General features: G+C 37.8%; 1 protein-coding gene across 8 annotated transcripts in view; it reads right to left on the bottom strand.

Annotated features, from left to right (window-relative positions):
- PIK3CB (phosphatidylinositol-4,5-bisphosphate 3-kinase catalytic subunit beta) overlaps positions 1 to 24,604 on the bottom strand; it is a 171,086-nt gene that overhangs the window by 111,352 nt on the left and 35,130 nt on the right. For 5 of the 8 annotated variants that reach the window (XM_049628744.1, XM_049628747.1, XM_049628748.1 and 2 more), the window contains one exon: positions 15,635 to 15,740. The gene's annotated coding sequence lies outside the window, so the exon portion shown is untranslated. Of the gene's footprint in view, positions 1 to 15,634; positions 15,741 to 17,406; positions 24,037 to 24,604 lie in introns of those variants that run through there. The other 3 variants (XM_049628746.1, XM_049628743.1, XM_049628749.1) reach the window with 3 other exon arrangements.

The raw sequence follows: 24,604 nt of genomic DNA, 5'->3' as shown, positions 1-24,604 counted from the left end.
AATAAATGTTAAAAATTTTTTTTCAAAATTTAAAAAAAATTTAAAATTAAAAAAAATATACACTGCTAACCTGTTTAAGATGTTCCATTCAAAATAAATGGTCTTGGGGCACCTGGGTAGAATGAAACTAAACCACTTTCTTACACCATTCACAAAAATACACTCAAAATGGATAAAAGACCTGAATGTGAGACAGGAAACCATCAAAACCCTAGAGGAGAAAGCAGGAAAATACCTCTTTGACCTCAGCCACAGCAATTTCTTACCTCACACATCTCCAAAGGAAAAGGAATTAAAAGCAAAAATGAACTACTGGGACCTCATCAAGATAAAAAGCTTCTGCACTGCAAAGGAAACAATCAACAAAACGAAAAGGCAACCCAAGGAATGGGAAAAGATATTTGCAAATGACATATTGGATAAAGGATTAGTATTCAAAATCTATAAAGAACCCAACTTCACACACACAAAACAAATAATCCAGTGAAGAAATGGGCAGAAGACAAACATAGAGACTTTTCTAAAGACATCCAGATAGCCAACTGGCACATGTAAAGATGCTCAACGTCACTCCTCAGGGAAATACAAATCAAAACCACACTGAGATACCACCTTACACCAGTCAGAGTGGCTAAAATGAACAAATCAGGAGACTATAGATGCTGGAAAGGATGTGGAAAAACGGGAACCCTCTTGCACTGTTGGTGGGAAGGCAAACTGATGCAGCTGCTCTGGAAAACAGTGTGGAGGTTCCTCAGAAAATTAAAAATAGATCTACTCTATGACCTAGCAATAGCACTGCTAGGAATTTACCCAAGGGATACAGGAGTGCTGATGCATAGGGGCACTTGTACCCCAATGTTTACAGCAGCACTTTCAACAATAGCCAAATTATGGAAAGAGCCTAAATGTCCATCCACTGACGAATGAATAAAGATGTGGTTTATATACACAATGGAATACTACTCGGCAATGAGAAAGAATGAAATCTGGCCATTTGAAGCAATGTGGATGGAACTGGAGGGTATTAGGCTAAGTGAAATAATTCAGGCAGAGAAAGACAGATACATATGTTTTCACCCATATTTGGATCCTGAGAAACTTAACAGAAGACCATGGGGGAGAGGAAGAGGGAAAAAAAAATACAGAGAGGGAGGGAGGCAAACCATAAGAGACTCTTAAACACTGAGAACAAACTGAGGGTTGATGGAGGTTGGGGGAGAAGGGAAAGTGAGTGATGGGCACTGAGGAGGGCACCTGTTGGGATGAGCACTGGGTGTTGCATGGAAACCAATTTGACAATAATTATATTTAATATATAAAAAAATAAAAATAAAAAATAAAGGTTTTTTTCAAAATTTAAAAAAATTTAAAAATTAAAAAAATATATACTGCTAACCTGTTTAAGATGCTCCATTTAAAATAAATGGTCTTGGGGTGCCTGGGTGACTCAGTCGGGTAAGCAACTGACTTTGGCTCAGGTCATGATCTAATGGTTTGTGAGTTTGAGCCCCGCATCAGGCTCTGTGCTGACAGCTCAGAGCCTGCTTCAGATTCTGTGTCTCCCTCTCTCTCTCAAAAACAGACATTAAAAAAAATTTTTTAATAAAATACAAAAAAATTTTTTAAATAAAAAATTAAAATAAAACAAAACAAAATAAAATAAAATAAAACAAAACAAAATAATGTCTTGGGGCACCTGGGTGGCTTGGTCGGTTGAGCATCTGATTTCAGCTCAGGTCATGATCTCGCAGTCTGTGAGTTTGATTCTGGAGCCTGCTACCGATTCTGTGCCTCCCTCTCTCTCTGCCCCTCCCCTGCTCACACTCTGTCTCTCTCACTCTCAAAAATGAATAAATGTTAATAAAAAAATTTTTTAATAAATGGTCTTGATTCAAACATTGATTTTTAAATATATTTTTGATGTTTATTTATATTTGAGAGAGAGAGAGAGAGAGGGTGCAGGAGAGAAGGGGTTAGGGACAGAAAGAGATAGAGACACAGAATCTAAAGCAGGCTCCAGGCGCTAAGCTGTGAGCACAGATCCTGATGCAGGGCTCAAACTGACAAACAGTGAGATCATGACCTGTGCCGAAGTCAGACGCTTAACTGACTGAGCCACCTAGGCGCCCTTCAAATATTAATTTTTTATTAAGTAATGCTAATTAAGTTCTTCATTGTTCTATTTTTTAGTCTGCCCTCCCTTCTTCTAACCTAAATATTCGATCATGCTTATCAACAAGATAATAAATAATTCAAATTAGATACATATTTCCAAGTAGTTTTATTTCATCCCCACAATGTTCTCCCCTCACCCTATCCCTTCTGTTCCACTTCTAAATGGATGGTACTTTTGGGCATGGGAACTAATTGTTAAGCCTATTTAAATCACTGTTGACCATAATCATGTTTTAAGTTAAAAACATTTTTTTTTAATGTTTACTTATTTTTTTAAGAGAGAGAGAGACAGAAGGTGAGCAGGGGAGGGGCAAAGAGAGAGGGAGACACAGAATCCGAAGCAGGCTCCAGGCTATGAGCTGTCAGCGCAGAGCCTGACATGGGGCTCAAACCCACAGACTGCGAGATCATGACCTAAGCCGAAGTCGGACACTTAACCAACTGAGCCACCCAGACGCCCCAGGTAAAAGGATTATTTTACTAAATAGATAAAATTAGTAAGACAAAAACTTACTACCAATATCTAGTTCAAAACATGGTGACTTTATTCTTTAGCCTTTGAAGACACAGCTGAGGGAATTCTCCTACATGATGGGCAAGTATTCCTTATTTTTAAACATTTTTATTGTTTAAAGTAATAAAAAAGTACACCAAAAGTATGCAATGAGTTACTATAAAGCAAACACCTACTGTAAAGCAAACCACAGTCCAAACCCAGAAATAGAACACTGCAAGCACTCAGAGCCTCCTTGGGTGTCCCTCTAAGATAGCAAACCCCTTCTTCTCCCTAACCTCTCACCACAACTCTGACTTCTGAAACAAGTTCTTTTCTGTTTTTTAATCACTGTGGCTAATAGTAGAGGAGTGAAGCAAATAATTCGCGTTTATTGGATATACTCTGACACCTACTATACAGATACATATATTTTAGGCAAAAGTTTCATCATCCAGACAATTGTTTCTGTTTCTCATTACAGTGGCAATGGGTCCAACAGACCTACTGGGTGTTTCTGTCCTTTGGGGTTTTGGGGGGTGGGGGGTATGTCACGCATCTTCATCCCAGAAACATTATCCAATCAATTCTGGTACCTATTTATAACAAGTGACATCATGACAATAAGAAATGACTATCTAGTAAAGGATACCCACATGTAAGTGCTGTGAGGGTGAGTCATGAGCCAAATTGTACAAGTGTGTGGTGATGCTGGTGAGTAACTAACCAACAGCCCTCACATCTAGGAACTGAATCAGTGCCAGAAAGCCATCTGGATGGCAAACAGTAACATGAGAAGAATTTTAAATAGCTTTACAGCTGTAGAAAAAAGAACTATTCCAGGCTCTGAACCTTTTAGCTCTGTCTGCTGTCATTTTGAAAATAAGTTGTAATACATAAAAATTAAAGCAGCATCCTAAAAAGCTGGCATTTCTCCCAAACCACTTCAGGATTACTACTTTAGACACTAGTTTAACTTTGGTGTATGCAAGTATTTCTTTGTCTATTTAAATGCTTTTCTTCGGAGACCAATTATCCTCCTAAGCCATCCAGCCATGAATGACAAAATGCTTCTGTGTGTAGCTTCCATTTCTCCTTCACTACTGACAGTAAACAGAGAATTCGAAAAAATAAAAAAAGCTAGAAAAATGAAAGAGATATTTCCCTTGGTACCAACACTCTCTTTCACTGTCTATTCTATCTGGAGGACACGGTAAGTCCGGAGAGGCAGGCTGAGTGTCATTTCAGTGCTAGGCTTGACCAAGAGAAAAAGAAAAAAAAAAAAAAAGGAATTCAAGTTAATAAATATTTATTAGCTACTTATAGTTTTCAAGATACTGTAACACACATGTGACTGGGGGAAGAAGGGCTTACAAAAATAAAACATGAAGCAGTCTGCAACCCAGCCTGTACCAGAGCACCTAGGTCAGCTGAGAGACATGAATGGGAGATTTGTCTATTTTGTTTCATTCAGATTATGCACCTTCTTAGATTGCTGGAAGTAATAAAACAGAGAGAGATAGTAAAGGCTCATATTACTGACTGTAATATTTTGCACCTCAACCCTTATAGAACCTCAATCACAAGAGATGATGATGGACTATTGGAAAAGGGAAGTATAAAATACCTGCCTGAACTTCACAAAGGAAGCTGGAAGGTAGTGTCTGGGGATCAGACCTCACCTGAAAAGCTGAGGCAGTACCACAGTATCACTGTCATGAAACCCCACCACCACTGCCACACACTACTCTGCCTATGACATGTGCACCACAGAACAAGTGCTGGGAGTTACAAGGTTTGGAGTATAGTAATTCATCATAGGTCACTAGGTCTAGGTTCTCAAAAAATCTGAAATCTTCATCTATTTATGCTTCAAACTCTGCTTTTGGCTATTGTTCTGTATTTAATTTATAACAAGGCTCTACAGTTAATCTAATAAATCACATTTTATTTCAAAAACCTCAAATACAGCATTATTTTTCTTTGAATCACTTTATTTCATAACCAGACCTTACAGATGCTCTTTTTTTTTTTTTAGTTTTTACCAACCTAGACTTTCACTTTTTATAATTTTATTTTTTAAAATTTACATCCAAATTAGTTAGCATATAGTGAAACAATGATTTCAAGAGTAGATTCAAATACAGCATTATTTTTAAGACAATTACTTTTCTACTTGCCACAAGAACTTTAAAGATCTACTCTCTTAGCAACTGTCAAATACATAATGCAGTATTATTAACTATAGTCACCATACTCTACATTACACCCCCATGACTTATTTATAACTGGAAATTTGTACCTTTTGATCCCCTTTACTCATTTTGCCCACACCCCACCCCTGCCTCTGGCAATCACCAGTTTATTCCCTGTATTAATTAGTTGTTTTGGGTTTTATTTCTTTTTTAAAATTCCACACCTAAGTGCCATCATATACTTGTCTTTCTCTGAATTATTTCTTAGAATAACGCCCTCAAGATCCACCTGTGTTGTCACAAAAGATTTCCTTCTTTTTATACCTAAATAGTATTCGTGTGTGTGTGTGTGTGTGTGTGTGTGTGTGTGTGCCACAACTTCTTTATCCATTCATTCATCAATGGACACTTAGGTTGCTTCCTCACCTTGATTACTGTACATAATGCTGCAATGAACATAGAGACATCTTTTTCAGTTAGTGTTTTCATTTCTTTCAGATAAATACCCAGAAGTGGGACTGTTGGATCATACAGTAGTTTTGTGAGGAATCTCCATACTACTTTCCATTTTGGCTCCACCAATTTACATTTCCACCAGCAGTGCACAAGGGATCCCTTTTCTATACATTCTCACCAATACTTATATTGCCTCTCTTTTTGATATTAGCCATTCTAAATAGGGCAAGGTAATGATCTTGTTGAGGTTTTTTATGGTAATTTCCCTGATGACTAGTGATGTTGAACACCTTTTCATGTACCTGTTGGACATTTGCAAGTCTTCTTTGGAAAAATGTCTATTCAGATATCTAATTTGGGTGAGGGCAGGGCACATCTAACTTGTATGGGTTCCTTATACCTTTTGGATACTAACCCTTCATCAGGTATATGATTTGCAAGTATTTTCTCCCATTCAATAGGTTGCCTTTTCATTTTATTGATGGTTTCCTTTGCTGTGCAGAAGTTTTTCAGTTTGATGTAGTCCCATTTATTTTTGCTTCTATCGCCTTTGCTTTTGGTATCAAATCCAAAATATCATTGCCAGAATCAAAACAGGAAAAGTAACTGCATATGTTTTCATCTAGGAATTTATGGGTTCAGATCTTAAGTTCACATCTTTAATCTGTATTAATTTTTGTGTGTGGTGCAAGATGGATTCAATGCCATTCCTTTGTATGTGGTTGTCCAGCTTTTCCAGCACCTTTTATTGAAGGGATCGTCCTTACCTCCACTGCATTTTCTTGGCTCCTTTGTCATAAATTAATTAAACATGTATGCATGGCTTTATTCCTGAGCTCTCTATTCTGTTCCATTGATCTACATGTCTGTTTTATAACAGTATCACACTGTTTTGATTACTATAACTTTGTAATATATTTTGAAATGAGGAAGTGGGATGTCTCTAGCCTTGTTCTTTCTCATGATTACTTTGCCTACTCAGGATCTTCTGTGGTTCCATATTTAGGATTGTTTATTCTATTTCTGTAAAAAACAAAAACAAAAACAAAAGTTTTTGTTTTTCTGTAAAAACAAAAACAAAAACAAAACAAAACTAGAATTATAATAGGGATTGCACTGAATCTGTAGATTGCTTTGAGTTGTATGGACATTTTTACAACATTATTTTTTCCAATCCAGGAACACAAGCTATTATTCTGTTCAGTATGTCTTCTTTATTTCATCAATGTCCTGTAGTTTTATGTGTGCAGGTCTTTCATCTCCTTTGTCATATTTATTCCTAGATATCTTATTCTTTTCGTTGCAATTGTAAATGGGACTGTTTTAATTTCTCTAATAGTCTGTCAGTAGAATATAGAATTTTGCAGATTTTTGTAGACTGATTTTTGTATTTGCCAACTTTACTGAATTTATTTTGTATTTGCCAACTTTACTGAATTTATTACTTCTAACAGCTTTTTGATGAAGTCTTTAGGGTTTTCTACATCTTATCTTCATTTCTTCATCTGCTAAGAGTGACAATTTTAATTCCTTTCCGATTTGCAGGCCTTTTATTTCTTGTCCTTGCCTAACTGCTCTGGCTAGGTCTTCCAATAATATGTTCAATAAAAGGGGTGAGAGCAGGCATCCTTTGCTTGTTCCTTGATCTTACAGGAAAATTCTTCACATTTTCACTACTGAGTATGATGTTAGCTGTGGCTGGTCATACATGGCCTTTATTATTAGTTGACTTATGTTTTTCTCTGTACTCTGTTGAGAATTTTTATCATAAATGGATGTCAAATTTTGTCAAATGCTTTTTCTGTATCTATTGAGATGATAACATGGTTTCTAAACCTTTATTTTGTTAATGTGACATATATCACTGATTTATGGATCTTGAACCATCTTTGCATCCCCAGAATAAATTCTAATTGATCACAGTGTATGATTCTTTTAATGTATTGCTGAATTCAGTTTACTAATATTTTGTTGAGGATTTTTGCACCTATTATTCATCAGGAATATTGGTCTATAATTTTCTTTTCTTGTGGGTCCTTGTCTGGTTTTGCTATCAGTGTAATGCTGGCCTCATAAAATGAGTTTAGAAGAATTTGCTCCTCCTCTGTTTTTTGAAAGAAGTTTGAGAAGGTTGGTATTAATTCTTCTTTAAATGTTTGGTAGAATTCACCACTGAAGCCATCTGGTCCTGGACTGTTGTTTGTTGCAAAATTTTCAGTTACTGATTCAATTTCCTTATCAGTAATCTGTCCAGATTTTCTACTTCATGATTCAGATTTGATCAAATATATGTTTCTAAGAACTGATCCATTTCTTCTGGGTTGTCCAATTTGTTGGTGTTAAAACAGCATTATTTTTGTCTCTCATCTTCTTAATACACCATTTAAAATACTGCTTTGTTGTGGAATGTGATTTTCAATTTTATTCATTCATACCACCCACATCATTTACTGTCACAAATGACTTACTAAGAGAAGAAATAAACTAGAAAATGTCATTATTATCAATTTCATACCACTAACACAAAAGCTAAACAAAAATGTTTCCTCACTGAATGCAGCTCTTAAAACCAAACTATACTTTTCCTCTTGATCATTTTTTCAAGTAAAAGCTACTATTAGAGGTTCATTTATTTCCCAGTTTCCAAAATGACACCATCTGGAAACTGAGGAGATACTCTCAAGGAATTTAAAATATATTGGCTAAAACACTGAAATTAAAGAAAGCTTTAAGAATCCAAAGCAGGGGGCGCCTGGGTGGCTCAGTGGGTTAAGCGTCCAGGTCGTGATCTCACACAGTTCGTGAGTTCAAGCTCCGCGGCAGGCTCTGTGCTGACAGCCTGGAGCCTGGAGCCTGCTTCAGATTCTGTGTCTCCCTCTCTCTCTGCCCCTTCCCCAGGTCATGCTCGCACTCTGTCTCTGTCAAAAATAAATAAACTTAAAAATTTTTTTTTTTTTTTTTTTAAAGAATCCGAAGCAGGCTCCAGGCTCCAAGCTCTCAACACAGGGCTCGAACTCATGGACTGTAAGATCATGACCCGAGCTGAAGTGGGACACTTAACCGACTGAGCCACCCAGGTGCCCCTGCACAATGCATTTTTAATTCCCTGATAGAAATGAACATATTGACAGCCTTATTTCTCCTCCTGACTAGTCATCTGAATAGAATTACTATATTTTTAATAAGTTTAGACACACAAAGTATGTGAATTTGAGGCATATATACAAAAGAGTGCAAAGGGAAGGGGATTTTTTAACACATGCTAGAAGGAAGAGAGGAAGTTAGCTAAGCAAAGTTGAGAAAGAACATATGCAAAGACCTAAGAAGCCTTAATCATCTGAGGAGTTCAAAGACAGCTATGAGGGACACAGAGAAGCAGAAAACAGAAGCAGGATGATACTAGAGAGGTAGGCCATGTTAAGGTGTTCTTGATATATAAATAAATAAATAAATAATAAAAATAAAATAACAGGAGTGCCTAGGCGGCTCAATCAGTTAAGTGTCCAACTTCAGCTCAGGTCATGATCTTGCAGTTTGTGGGTTCGGGCCCCATGCCGGGGTCTGTGCTGACAGCTCAAGGCCTGGAGCCTGTTTCAGATTCTGTGTCTTCCTCTCTCTCTCTCTCCCTTCCCCACTCACACTGTGTGTGTGTCTCTCTCTCTCAAAAATAAAAATAAACAATAAAAAAAAAAAAAAACAGAAAAAGATTCAATGAAGAATGTTGAACAAGTGAATAAAATAGGTGGGTGAGGGGCACCTGGGTAGCTCAGTCAGTTAAGCATCCAACTCTTGATTTTGGCTCAGGTAATGATCTCACAGTTCATGAGTTCAAGCCCCGCCTCAGGCTCAGGCTGGCAGTGCAAAGCCCGCTTAGGATTCTCTCTCTCCCCCTCTTTCTCTGACCCTCCCATTCTTGAGCTCTCTCTCACTCTTTCTCAAAATAAACTGTAAAAAAATAGGTGGGTGGGATGTGGATAAAATAGGTGAAGGGCATTAACAGTATATTTACTATAATGATCACTAGGTATTGTACAGAACTGTTCAATCACTATATTGTACACCTGAAACTAGTATAACATTACATGAAAATTATACTGGAATTAAAATTTTAAAATGATCAAATAAACAATTCTTATAAAATTTAGTGTGAAAATATACAAAAATTATATAAATCAAAAATCATAGAAAAATGGGCAAAATAATTAAATACAAATTTCACAGCAGCCAGAAAAACCCATAAACACATGGTGGAAAAATATTCAGCCTCATTAGTCACCAAGGCAACATAAATTAAAATCACAAGGGGGGCGCCTGGGTGGCTCAGTTAGTTAGCCCTCTGACTCCGGATTTTGGCTCAGGTCATGATCTCACAGTTTGTGAGATCAAGCCCCATGTGGGGCTCTTGCTGAGAGCACAGAGCCTGCTTGGGATTCTTTCTCCTCTCTCTCTGCCACTTCCTCTGCTTGTGCATGTGTGATCTCTCTCTCTCTCTCAAAAATAAATAAACTTAAAAAAAAGTCATTTCAATTAAAAAAAAACAAAACCACAAGGAGATACCATTTCACAGATCACTGCTGGTGGGAGAATACATTGAATCAACCTCTTCCAAAGAGTCTGGCACCAAAAATTCCATTACTAGGTATACAGCCTTGAAAAAACTCTTAATCTATGATGTCACATGTACCTGAATGTTAAATGTCGAATTTTTCATACTATCTGAAAACTAGACACAACCTAAATGTATATTAATAGAATGGATCAGTAAGTTCTACTGAATATTTCAACAAAATGGAAAATTAAGAAAATATAGCTACACACATAACTATGAATGGACCCTGTAAACAATGTTAGGAAAAAAAAGAATATGCACAATATGATTTCATTTACTCAAGTATAAATACAAAGTATTGGTCAAAGATATAAATGTAGATGGTACGGCCACAGAAAAACAAGGAAGCAACAAAAAATTCAGCTAAGAGTAGTTTAGGGAGAGGAAGAAAAAAAACAATAGAGTAACGCACATAGAACTGGCCTGCCTATCATGCAGAAGTTTTATTTTTCTATTGTTCTTTAAATTCTAAACTTAAGGTTTTATGTGCTCTTCTGTATATATGCTAAATTTCACTTTTTTTTAATGGATTAAGAGCAATAACATATGTAAACCTCCTAGGCAGCACCAGGCATGAAGAGTCCATTTGATGGGAACCCATTTCCCATTCTGCTCTGTGACCTTCATGCCAAGTTCCACATTTTTCCTCTCACCTGCAGTTGCCTGTCCACCAGCACTGCTCCAACCAAAGAATCCTGACCATCCTCATGTCCTTACTGCTTCCCCTTATAACCTTTATCTAGATTCTGGGAGGGAACTGAAATTAGCAGCTAGGGCAAGGAGTTTTGATCCTGCTAAAGTTTATTCCTATTACCCTTGTTAATATCTAGATAGTGAGTTCCTGTACAAAAGGGACAGGATCTTTTATCTTTCAGGTTCTGTACAGTGCCTGATACAAGACATCAGTAACTATCTGCTCAATGATGAATAAATAAATACAAACAGTATAAAGCTCAGCTACTAGCTGAAAATAAAATTAAAGTTTAAAATCACGCTGGTGCTTATTCACGTCCCCTAGGCCCTTTCACAGCATTCTGTTTTGTTTTAATGTTTATTTATTTTTGAGAGAGACAGAGAGACAGAGACAGAGCCTGAGCAGGGGAGACGCAGAGAGAGAGGGAGACACAGAATCCAGAGCAGGTTCCAGACTGAGCTATGAGCACAGAGCCTGATGCTGGACTTGAACCCACAAACCATGAGGTCATGACCTGAACTGAAGTCGGAAGCTTAACCGACTGAGCCACCCAGGAGCCCCTTCTTTTGTTTTAAATTGAAATAAGTTGACACTGGAGCGCCTGGGTGGCTCAGTCGGTTAAGCATCTGACTTCGGCTAAGGTCATGATCTTGTGGTTTGTGAGTTCAAGCCCCGCATCAGGCTCTATGCTGACACCTCGGAGCCTAAAGCCTGCTTCAGATTCTGTGTCTCCCTCTCTCTCTGCCCCTTCCCGCTCATGCTTTCTCTCTCTCGTTCTCTCAAAAATAAATAAACACTAAAAAAAAAAATTGAAATAAAAAAGAAACATAGTTGACATACAATGTTATATTAGTTTCAGATATTCAACATAGTAATTCAACAATTTTATAGCCCCATTACAGTTTTTTCTTTTTTAATGTTTATTTTTGAGAGGGAATGAATGAGAGGCAGAGAGAGAGACAGCATCTGAAGCGGGCTCTGTGCTGACAGCAGAGCACCTGATGCAGGGCTCAAACCCATGAATCATGAGATCATGACCTGAGCCAAAGTTGCACACTTAACCAACTGAACCACCCAGGTGCCCTAGCCGCTTCACAGTTTTAAAGAAGACTCTCCTGACTACTCAAGAACAGCAGAAAGGTACCTCCAAAGTTGCTTTAAAAATATCTGCCCACTGGGGCGCTACAGTGGCTCAGTCAGTTAAGCAACTGACTTTGGCTCAGATCATGATCTCACAGTTCCTGAGTTCAAGCCCCACATTGGGCTCTATGCTACTGGTTCAGAGCCTGGAGCCTGCTTTGGATTCTGTGTCTGTCTCTCTCTGCCCCTCCCCTGCTTGTACTCTCTCTCCCAAAATAAACATTTAAAAAAAAATTTTTTTAAGTTTAAAAAGAAATATATGCCCACTAAAATAGTGAATTTGTCATCATGGGCTGTATATAATGATTTCAAATCATTAATAGTTCTTAAAACTTTAAATAAAAAATTAACACCCTTTTTTTTAATGTTTTTATGTTTATTTATTTTTGAGAGAGAGAGCACGCAAGCACGTGAGCAGGTAGAGACAGAGAAAGAGAGGGAGGCACAGAATCGGAAGCAGGTTCTGGGCTCTGAGCTGTCAGCACAGAGCCCGACGTGGGGCTCAAACTTACAAATCATGAGATCATGACCTGAGCCAAAGTTGGATGCTTAACCAACTGAGCCACCACCTATGTACCCCAAAGTAACATTCTTTTTAAAAGTAACATAAATTTATTTTCTATTTCAACTTTAACTTACAAATTTTTACAAAATTATACTTAAAATGTATCCTATGTATTATGCATAAGACTTGTTAATCTTCCACATAAATGAAACAATGTTATTTAATAACATATGTGACTATTTAGCATGCTCTTATATTGGAAAACTGTATTGAGATCAACAAGGCAGCCATTTATTCTGCCCTTATATACTACTTCCTCTGTCATGTGGCAGTCAAAAGGCTAAGTGAGATGCTTGCAGCAAAGAAAACAGTTTTGAAAGGTCATGCTACACAGATAGCCAGAATTTCCTTCACAATATCCTTACTGTCTATGGTAGACTATATGACAATCTGACCACAGTTATTCTCTGAGTAAAAGCAAAACCCATGTTATCAAAGGACCAGAAACAGTAGGCACTCAACAATATGATCTTTATGAACATTTTTTCTAACTGCGTAAACACTCAATACACATTGAAGAAAAAGAACCCTGAGGCAAAGACAAGAACTGGAGAAGGGGACCTAGTAAAGACCAGAACACAAGTTTAAAACACTCAGTTTATTCAGTGTTCATGTAACATGGTAAGAAGCTTCTAAAGTAAGCTTTTTGAAATTAAAACATGTCATTTACCAACAAAAGGCATAATTATAATAGTGAAGACAATGACTATGATCTATTTCAAAATTCTCAAATCTTAGCAACATGGATGGAACTGGAGTGTGTTATGCTAAGTGAAATAAGTCATACAGAGAAAGATACCATATGTTTTCACTCTTATGTGGATCCTGAGAAACTAAACAGAAGACCATGGGGGAGGGGAAGGAAAAAAAAAAATTTAGAGAGGGAGAGAGCCAAACCATAAGAGACTCTTAAAGACTGAGAATAAACTGAGAGTTGATGGGAGGGCAAGGTGGGAGGGAGGGGAAAGTGGGTGATGGGCACTGAGGAGGGCACCTGTTGGGATGAGCACTGGGTGTTGTATGGAAACCAATTTGACAATAAATTAAATATTAAAAAGAATTTCAAATCTTAATGACAATTACAATCAAGGTGCAAAGTTTGAAAAAACCTCTGCAGGAGCTATAATCCCATCGATATTCTTTGCCCTTAATAATTCTTATTGGTCTATTTATGCATCTGAACACAGAATATCTTTTCTGAACTGTTACACAGACAATGTGTTAGTCAACAGCAAGATGAAAACTTCTCTACATCCTTACAAAATTTCCAATCTCAAAGGTTAACAAGTATACTCTTTGGGGGGTAAAAATCATTCTAGGGGCGCCTGGGTGGATGAGTGAGTTAAGCGTCTGACTTTGGCTCAGGTCATGGCCTCACAGTTCGTGAGTTGGAGCCCTGCATCAGGTTCTCTGCTCTCAGCACAAAGCCTGCTTCAAATCCTCTGTCCCCCTCTCTCTGTGTCCCTATCTCTGTTTGTGCTGTCTCTCCCTCTCTCTCTCTCAAAAAAAAAAATAAATAAACATTAAATAAAAAAATCATTCTAGCTCATTTAATCATCTTGTCCTATCCTGGGAAATCATAGTTATTCCTGCCTACTAATCAAAACACATAGCTTTCTCCTGAGCCAAGCAAAAGTACTTAGTACATTTGTTATCGTAAGCAAGTTATACAGACACAGTAACCATAAGTTTCTGGCAACACATTCTTTTTTGTTGTTTGTTTATTTTTGAGAGAGACAGAGAGAGAGAGAGAGAGAGAGAGAGAGAGAGGGAGGGAGGGGCAGAGAGACAGGGAGACACAGAATCTGAAACAGGCTCCAGGCTCTGAGCTTTCAGCACAGAGCCCGACGCGGGGCTTGAATTCACAAACCGCGAGATCAGGACCTGAGCTGAAGTTGGTCGCTTAACTGACTGAGCCACCCAGGTGCCCCTAACACATTCTTTTTAAGCCTCCAAAATTTTAATTCCTGTGAGGCTCTCTCATTAAAATTTAACTAGAATACAAATCTCTTGGGGCACCTGTCTAGCTCAGTCTGTTAAGCATCTAAGTCTTGATTTCAGTTCAGGACATGACTGCGCTGACAGTGCGGAGCCTGGTTGGGATTTTCTCTCCCTCTCTCAAAATAAATAAATAAACATTAAACCTTCTCTTTCTTTTAATGTTTATTCATTTTGAGAGAGGGAGAGAGAGCGCGGACACATTCCACGTGCACGTGCTCATGCAAGGGGGAGAGGTTAAGAGAAAGGGAGAGAGAATCCCCAGCAGGCTCCAAAATGCCAGAGCAGAGCCCAATGCAGAGTTCGAACCCACGAACCGTGAGACCATGACCTGAGCCAAAACCAAGAGTCGAATGATTAACTGACTGAGCCACCCAGGCGCCCCTTTTTTTTAAATGTTTATTTTATTTTTGAGAGACAGAGAGAGCAGGGGAGGGGCAGAAAGAGAGGGAGACAGATGATCCAAAGCAGGCTCCACACTGACAGCAGAGAGCCCAACATGGGGCTTGAACTCATGAACTGTGAGATCATGACCTGAGCCAAAGTTGGATGCTTAACTGACTGAGCCACACAGGCTCCCGGAGCATCCAACTTGATTTCAGCTCAGGTCATGATCCCAGGGTTGTGGGACTAAGCCCTGCTTCAGCCTCCATGTTGAGTGTAGAGCCTGCTTAAGATTCTTCCTCTCTCTCCTTCTGCCCCCTCCCCCACTTGCATGTTCTCTTTCTCTCTCAAATAAATAAGTCATGGAGATAAAAAATACAGGTATTAATTGATCTACAAGAGGCTTACATCAGAATATATGGTCACACTAACTATAATTCCAGTACTTAGGAAAATGACCACCACATCCTAAATACACACTACATGTTGACTTAATAAATGAGTTAGAGCTGAAATATTCACTTTATCGCCTCCTCTTCACTCTTCATTCTACTGCAAGCTTATTTTCAGCCACAAACACTGTCCTGAAATGGTCCCTACTGTCCAGCAGTGTTACCTAAATGCCAACTCCAAAAAAACTTCAGTTTTCAATGAGCCTCTCTAGAAAAGCTTTCAACAACACTGATCCCACCTGTCTCCTTCATGAAGCTCCATTAACTATGGGGTAAACATAGTCCTAAATATCAGACTATTTTAAAAGAAAGACTAGGGGGAAAAAAAAACACAAAGTCTAGGATTTCTACCCACCCCCCAATATAGAGATTAACTAAAAGATTTAGAATCTAAACAATATTTATATTTTCCTTCTATATTTAACTTTTGGAAAACTAATGTAAGTAAAGATACAAATTTAGACACTTACCTCAAATTGACAGCCCCCATTTCAGTCTTTTAGGATAACAGATGATGGCATTACTTATTTTTTTAAAGTGAAGTTTTCATGGAAGACTTTCAAATTAGACGATACGCTACAAAAAAGGGGGGAAGAAAAAAGGTATTAACACCTAAATTAGCTAAATTAAAAATAAAATAAATCTGGGGGCACCTGGGTGGCTCAGTCAGTTAAGTGTCTGACTCCTGACTTAGGCTCAGGTCTTAACTCCACGGTTTGTGAGATGTAACCCCAAACTGCGCTGTTAGTGCAGAGCCTGCTTGGGATTCTCTCTGTCTCTCTGCCCTTTCCCTGCACATGCTGTCTCTCTCTCTCTCAAAAACAAACATTAAAAAAATAATTAATAAATAAACATTAAAAAAAAAAAACAAAAAGAAATCCGCCCACTTAAAAAAAAATAAAAGTGAAGATGGGGCACCTGGGTGGCTCAGTTGGTTAAGCGTCCAACTTCAGCTCAGGTTACGATCTCATGGCTTATGGGTTCGGGCCCCAAGTCGGGCTTTCTGCTGTCAGCACATAGCCTGCTTCAGATTCTGTCACCCTCTCTCTCTGCCCCTGCCCTGCTCGCACTTTCTCTCTCTCAAAAATAAAGAAACATTAAAAAAAATTGATTTTTTTAAATGAAAAAATAAAATGAATTGATAAAATAGGGGAGCCAGGGTGGCTCAGCTCTGGTTATGATCTCCAGGTTCATGGGCTCGAGCCCTGAGATGGGCTTTGTGCTGACAGTGTAAAGACTGCTTGGGATTCTCTCTCCCCGCCTCTCTCTCTCTTTCTCTCTCTCTCTCTCTCTCTCTCTCTCTCTCTTTCTCTCTCTGTTCCTCCCCCACTTACGCATGCCTGCACGCATGCTCTCTCTCTCAAAATAAAATGGCTAAACTTAGAAAAACAATAAAATAAATCTTATATGACATTTGATTGCTTATAACTCTGTATTTTTAAATATGAGAAAAATATAAAAAACACATGAAATCCTATTAGAGACAGAAGGGACTTAAGTGGACATCCTATACAACTATCTAAGTTTTCTCATTTAGATCACCTCTTTCTTGAAACCTTATTTCTGTAACATGCTAATTTTCTTTCTACTTCTCAACCTATCCCTCTATCTACACCATAAGCTGCCAACTATAGATAGCTTATTTCATTTCTACCCTTTTCTCCTTTAATATCTGACATACACAAAATATATGGAAAGATGCATGCAAGCAAACATAAGATGAACACCGTAAATCACCATCCCACAGAAGAGCAATAACATCACATCTATGTACATACTCCTCTCATCCCCACCTTTTTCTTGAATAATTATTCCATTACGCTTTAAAAAATAACTTTGTCCCATATGTATATATCCCTAACAATGTTTTGTTTAGGTTTGTGTCCCTGGCTCCCTTTTTCAGCTTGATAAATTCATATACTGTATGGAATTTTCAGGGACTTGAATTCTGTCACTCAAATATTTTTCTAAGCTTTATCCATGTTACTTTTTAATTGCTCTATAGTATTACACTACACAAATAGCTATAGTATATTTATCCATTCTGTTTTCAGGCATTTAAATGGTTTACAGTTTTTTTGCTCTTATTAACATTATTACACAGGTCTCCAGAGGCAAATGAACAAGAATTTCTTTAGGGTATGCTTCAAACCTAGAAGTAGAATTGATGGGTTAAAGGATATGCAAATTCCCAACTTTACCAAAACACCAAGTTGTCTTCCAACTCACTCTACCAACTCACCAGCAGCATGTAAATTGATGACACAATCCTTGCCAATACCTGGTAAAGTGAGATTTCTTAATTGGTGGCAGTACAGAACATATACAACCTTACTGTGATTTGTTTGTATTACTTGATGAGATGTAAGACCTTTTCACAAGTTTTAATGTTTTTTTGTTTTGTTTTGTTTTATCTTTGAGAGAGAGACAGACAGCATGAGGAGGGGAGAGGCAGAGAGAGGAGAGAGATTCCCAAGCAGGCTCTGTGCTGTCAGCACAGTGCCCGAAGTGGGGCTCGAACACATGAAGACATGAGATCATGCATGACCTAAGCTGAAATCAAGAGTCAGATGTTTGACTGAGTCACCCAGGCGCCCTTCAAATGTTTATTAAGTATCTATGTTCCTTTCTGCATTCCTTTGTTCACAGTTTTTGGCCATTTTTATTGGGTTGCCTTTTTCTTATTAGTTAGTAGGCTTTATATATTCAGGACCAGGATTAGTTACATAATTTGCAGGGCCCATTCCAAAATTAAAAAGCAGGGCCATTATTAAAAAATTATGAATTATAAAACAGTGATAGTTTAGTATTAAAATAAGTGTGAGGCCCTGTGTGACTGAACAGGTTGTATACCCATGAAGGTAGCCCTGTTTAGGACACTAATTTTCTATTATATACATGACAACTATTTTCTTCCAAGTTTGCAATAATTGTTTTCTAAGTTTAGTTTATCTTTTCCTTTTCTTTATGGTGTCTTTAGGTGAACATTAATTTTAATGTGTTTACAACTATCAATCTTTTTTAAGTTGATGCTTCTGTCTCATTGAGAAAATCCTATAGTCTTCACAAAGTTTTATGGCTTTGCCTTCCCATGAGTCCAAAACCATGGGTGCTTTCCAATGATCAGTGAGCTCACAACCCTCTACTCTCAGCCATTATGTCCCATTCTTCACTAATAAAATCTTAAAGGACTTTATGACCTTTACTGATAGTAGCATCCTAATCACATCATTTAATTTACTTCTGGGCAAGCCCACTCAAACTGGATTAGAGCACAAAGCTTGGAACTATTTACATCTTGTCAGCAATACATCAAGTCAAAAATTTTAATACAAATTCCATGCATCTGATTAGAATATTTTACATTTAAATATTTAAAAGGGAGAAAAATCTTAAAGTTTCATAAAATTAGTAGGAATCAAAGGACAGCAGAATTGTTGCTATAAAGGTTGAAAATCTTTTTCATTTTGTATCTTCAAAATAAAATTGTTAGGAAGCAAGTAATTGAATTCTACTCTTGGTTTCTTTGTTTTTGTAATTAAGGTCCATAAGATTCTTTTTTAAATGAGAAGAATGTTATAAAACTTTAGAATAATGTCAAAATATATCAAGCTGCTTACTTTTCCAAAAGTAAGGGATCAATTAAGTAAAAAAAAAAAAAAAAGCAATTTGCAAAAAACAAAAACAATAAACCAATTTGCTAGTGCAGGATGTTGGTAGGGAGGCTATGCATGTGGGGACAGGGATATATGAGAACTCTCTGTACTTTCTACTCAATTCTACTGTGACCTAAAACTGCTCTAAAAAATGATGTCTTTTGAAAATATGAAAAAAGATATGTATCAAATGCCACCAAAAAAAAAAAAAAAAAAATTTGAGGGACACGTGGGTGGCTCAGTCGATTAAGCATCCGACTTTGGCTCAGGTCATGATCATGGGTTCAAGCCCTGTGTTGGGCTCTGTGCTGACAGCTCAGAGCCTGGAGTGTGCTTCAGACTCTGTGCTTCCCTCTCTCTCTGCCCCACCCCCACTCGTACTCTGTCTCTATCAAAAATGAATAAACGTTAAGAAAAAAATTTTTTTAAATAACCAGTTTGACACAATATAGGCTAATAATGAATGTAAGTATACTGCTTACTCTTCTTGAACAGTCAACAAAATTACTGTGATTTATTCAAACACACAATTCAATAAAATGTATTATTAAAATTCCTAGTAATAAGCTTTAGGTAAAAATAATGTTATTAATAACCTTACACATGAAGATTCACTCTCACAACTTTATTATGAAAAGAAAGGGAAAAATTCTGGACAAACAATAAATATCCCTTAAACTTTAAAAAGACAGGTGGGAGGGGTAGATTTCAAAAGCTTACCTAAGCACTAAGAATGGCCTATGACCAAACCAAAACCCCTATACACATTCTATCTCTAGTCTTGTTCAAGTAAAAATACTTTTTGGGGTGCCTGGGTGGCTCAGTCAGTTAAGTGGCTGACTCATGACTCCAGCTCAGGTCATGATCTCATCGTTCATGGGTCCAAGCCCCAAGTGGGGCTCTGCACTGTCCATGCAGAGTGTGCCTGGAAATCTCTCTTTCTCTCTCTGCCCCTCCCCATTCGTGGTCATGTGTGCGCACGCTCTCTCTCATAACAAATAAAAGAAAAATTTTAATGTTTATTTATTTTTGAGACACGGCGAGAGACAGAGGGCAAGCAGGGGAGGGGCAGACAGAGGGAGACACAGAATCCAAAGTAAGCTCTAGGCCCAAGCTGTCAGCACTGAGCCTGGCATGGGGCTTGAACTCATGAACCACAAGATCACGACCTGAGCCGAAGCCGGACGCCCAACCAACTGAGCCACCCAGGTGCCCCTTAAAAAATTTTAGTAAGTACTTTTCTACAAAAACAAAATCAACACTATGCTTCAATCATGCTAGTTATATTATAATTTAGGAGCCAGCTAAACTACTTAACAATGATTTCAACCTTCCAGTCTCCACCCACAAATAAGCAAGCAAAAAGCCATGTAAATTCAAAATCACTTCATGATATACATTCATCTCTCTCCTCTTCCTCCTCTTCCTACTGAATTCAGAGTATTCCTCATATACTACCACAAAGTCCTAGCCCTACATCAAAGGAACGTGAATTTCCTCTACTTTTGTTTTTGTTTTACAAAACACAATTAGAACGGTCAATTCTTTGATACCTACTACCCAAGAAAGGACCAGATTAAGACTGCTAGTACAGGAGTTTGTCTGTTTTTCTTCCTTTCTGTTTAACAAATGGAGATTATATATATTTTTTTCTGGGTATTTTTTAAATAAAGTTTTTCAAAAAAACAATATAGCCAATAAGCATAGGGAAAAAATGGACATTCTCATTAGAGAATAAAAATTAAAACCACAATAAAATAACACTGTGAACCCACCAAAATAGGTAAAATTTAAAGAAACTAAGCCTACCTAAGCTGGAGGCTGAGGATGTGGAGCAATGGAAATTCACATACCTATGACAGGGGGTTCCACCCTAGACATACATCAAAAAGAAATGTGCACACATTTCACCAAAAGATATTTACTAGAATGTTCACAGCATTATTATTCAAAATAGCCAAAAACTGGGGTGCCTGGGTTCATGGGTTTGAGCCCCACATCAGCTGTCTGTGCTGACAGCTCAGAGCCTGCTTTGGATTCTGTGTCTCCCTCTCTCTGCCCCTCCCCACTTGCACTGTGTGTGTGTGTGTGTGTGTGTGTGTGTGCGTGTATGTGTGTCTCAAAAATAAACATTAAAAAAAAAAACCTCTAAAAATAGCCAAAAACTATAAACCCAAAAGAGAATGAATAAACTATAATATATTTTCACAATGGAACACTATATTGCAAGGAAAACGAACACTCGAGAGCTTTATAAAAAAGGACTGATATAAAAATATGCAAGATGTTCCGGGCTTCTGAATGGCTCAGTAAGTTAAGCATTTGACTCTTGGTTTTGGCTCAGGTCATAATCTCACAGTTCGTGGGTTTGAGTCCCATGTCAGGCTCTGTGCTGACAGTGCAGAGCCTGCTTAGGATTGTCTCTCTCTCCCTCTCTCTCTGCCCCTTTCCCACTCACTCTCTCTCTCAAAATAAATAAACTTAAAAATTTTTTTAAATAAAAATATGCAAGATGTTAAGCAAAAAATTAACAATAAAGTACAGGGTAGTTACTATAATGTGCTTTTGGTAGAGGAATAAAAATAGAAAGAAATAAAAATCTATATTCAGGGGCACCTGGGTGGCTCAGTCGGTTATGCATCCAAGTCTTGGTTTCAGTTCAGGTCATGATACCATAGTTCATGAGTTTGAACCCCACATTTAGCTCCATGCTGACAGCACAAAGCTGCTTGGGATTCTCTCTCTCCCTGTCTCTTTGCCCCTCCCCTGCTTGCTCTGTCTCTCAAAATAAATAAATAAACTTAAAAAAAATCTATACTCATTAAGACACACCGAAAGATCACACAAGAAAGTAGTAATACCAGTTTCCTAGGCAGAGTGAGATGTTAGGGGTTAGGGGTTAGATGTTAGGGGTGGATATTAACTACTCACATACAGTTGGGAATAGAGGTGGGAGACTTTACCTTTTTATACTTTTTATTTCTGAACCACAGAAATCTATCACATACCATAAAAATAAATAATTCAGAAAAAAGATTCAAATACCAGACCTACATATATTTTTTAATTAATTTAGATGTGAATATCTGAATTACAAAAAGATATTTCAGCAACAAATATAATTTGCAAATCCCTCAATAAAAAACAGAAGTGTGCCTCTAACACACACAAATAATAGGAACCACTGTTTTACACATACTAAGAATGAGAATATATATAGCTTTGTCCATCTTATTATTAAGCTACACTTAGCTACAGATAACATGGATAAATGTAATAAGCGTATTGCTGAAAAGAAGACCAGACACAAAGGCACTCCACTGCATGATTCCAGGTATACAACGTTCAAAAACAAGCAGAACTAATCTATGTGTTAGCTGTCAGAACAGCAATTACCTCTGGGAAAGAAGTAAGCACTAGTTATGGTTGGTGGGGGATGGTGACAGGATCGGTGTGCATAAGGAGAGTTTCTGGATTGCTGGCAATGCTATACTTCTTGGTGATGGTCACAAGGATCTTTTTTTACTTTGTGATAAGTCATAATGATTTTTTTGCCTTTTATGTGTTATACTCCATTGGAAAAAGTTAAAAGGAGAAAAAAGCACAGTGTACCACTATTTCACATGTGCCAGACTGACAAAAAGGTCTGACAGTATCAACTGCTTATGAAAATACAGAACAGCCAAAATATTTTACTTTCCTAGTGACAGTATAAATTAATATAACCTCTTAGGAAAACAATCTGCCACCATCTAACACATTTCATCATTTTCAGATGAAGTAAAGTTTTTTTTCACTTTGTAACTCCTCTGATATCAAAATACACATTACAGGCACTATCAGGCAGCAGGTTTCATCTATAGGTCATTGTTAGTTCACGTGAACTTGAGTCTTTTTCCTGACAGCCTAATGAGACAATTACAACTTTAATATATTAGTATACAAACCATGTAAGGACCATCTGAAGAAAAATAAATATCCTGGCTGTGGTCTGAAATCTCTGTTGATACCTTCTGGTAAAAGATCACCAAAACCAGGGTGCCTTGCTGCCTCAGTCGAAAAAGCATGCCACTCTTAAGCTCGGGGTCATGAGTTCAAGCCCCACGGTAGATGCAGAGATTACTTAAATAAAGAAAACTTAAAAATAATAATAATAATAACCAAAACCCTCAGAATGAGTGTCAGAAGCTTATAAAAATCTGTCTCACTATACCCTTAGGATTGTTGTACATGTTATACTCGAACTAGGAAAGAAAAAAAAAGTATAAATGAAGATAATATCATTTCTGCTTCAAAACTCCATGAAAGGGGTGCCTAAGTGGCTCAGGCAGTTAACATCTGACTCTTGATCTCAGCTCCCGTCTTGATTTCAAGGGTCATGAGTTCAAACGCTGCCTTGGACTCCATGCTGGCTGTGAAGCCTACTTTAAAAAAAAAAAAAAAAAAAAAATTCATGAGGGGCACCTGGGTGGCTCAGGTCATGATCTCATGGTTGATGGGTTCAAGCCCCGCTTCAGGCTCTGTGCTGACAGCTTGCTCAGAGCCTGGAACCTGCTTCAGATTTTGGGTTTCCTTTTCTCTGCCCACACACACTGTGAGCACACACACACTGTCCCACACACACATTCTCTCTCTGTCTCTCAAAACTAAATAAATGTTTTTTAAAAAAATACAAACATACTTAAACATCATAAAAGCCATTTATGAAAAGCCCACAGCTAACGTCATCCTCAATGGGGAAAAACTGAGAGCTTTTTCCCTGAGATCAGGAACACGACAGGGATGTCCACTCTCACCGCTGTTGTTTAACATAGTGTTGGAAGTTCTAGCATCAGCAATCACACAACAAAAGGAAATCAAAGGCATCAAAATTGGCAAAGATGAAGCTTTCACTTTTTGCAGATGACATGATATTATACACGGAAAATCGGATAGACTCCACCAGAAGTCTGCTAGAACTGATACATGAATTCAGCAAAGTTGCAGGATACAAAATCAATGTACAGAAATCAGCTGCATTCTTATACACTAATAATGAAGCAACAGAAAGACAAATAAAGAAACTGATCCCAGGGGCGCCTGGGTGGCTCAGTCGGTTGAGCGTCCAACTTCAGCTCAGGTCACGATCTCGCGGTCAGTGAGTTCGAGCCCCACGTCGGGCTCTGGGCTGATGGCTCAGAGCCTGGAGCCTGCTTCCGATTCTGTGTCTCCCTCTCTCTCTGCCCCTCCCCCGTTCATGCTCTGTCTCTCTCTGTCTCCAAAATAAATAAACGTTAAAAAAAAAAAAAATTAAAAAAAAAAAAAAAGAAGAAACTGACCCCATTCACAATTGCACCAAGAAGCATGAAATACCTAGGAATAAATCTAACCAAAGATGTAAAAGATCTGTATGCTGAAAACTATAGAAAGCTTATGAAGGAAACTGAAGAAGATATAAAGAAATGGAAAAACATTCCATGCTCATGGGTTGGAAGAATAAATATTGTTAAAATGTCAGCACTACCCAAAGCTATCTACACATTCAATGCAATCCCAATCAAAATTGCACCAGCATTCTTCTCAAAGCTAGAGCAAGCAATCCTAAAATTTGTATGGAACCACAAAAAGCCCTGAATAGCCAAAGTAATTTTGAAGAAAAAGACCAAAGCAGGAGGCATCACAATCCCAGACTTTAGCCTCTACTACAAAGCTGTAATCATCAAGACAGCATGGTATTGGCACAAAAACAGACACAAAGACCAATGGAATAGAACAGAAACCCCAGAACTAGACCCACAAAAGTAT

The sequence above is a fragment of the Panthera uncia genome, chromosome C2, assembly GCF_023721935.1.
Source record: "Panthera uncia isolate 11264 chromosome C2, Puncia_PCG_1.0, whole genome shotgun sequence".
Lineage (NCBI taxonomy): Eukaryota > Metazoa > Chordata > Mammalia > Carnivora > Felidae > Panthera > Panthera uncia.
Note: the sequence above shows the minus strand (reverse complement) of the source record. Positions and strands in the feature narration are given on the sequence as shown.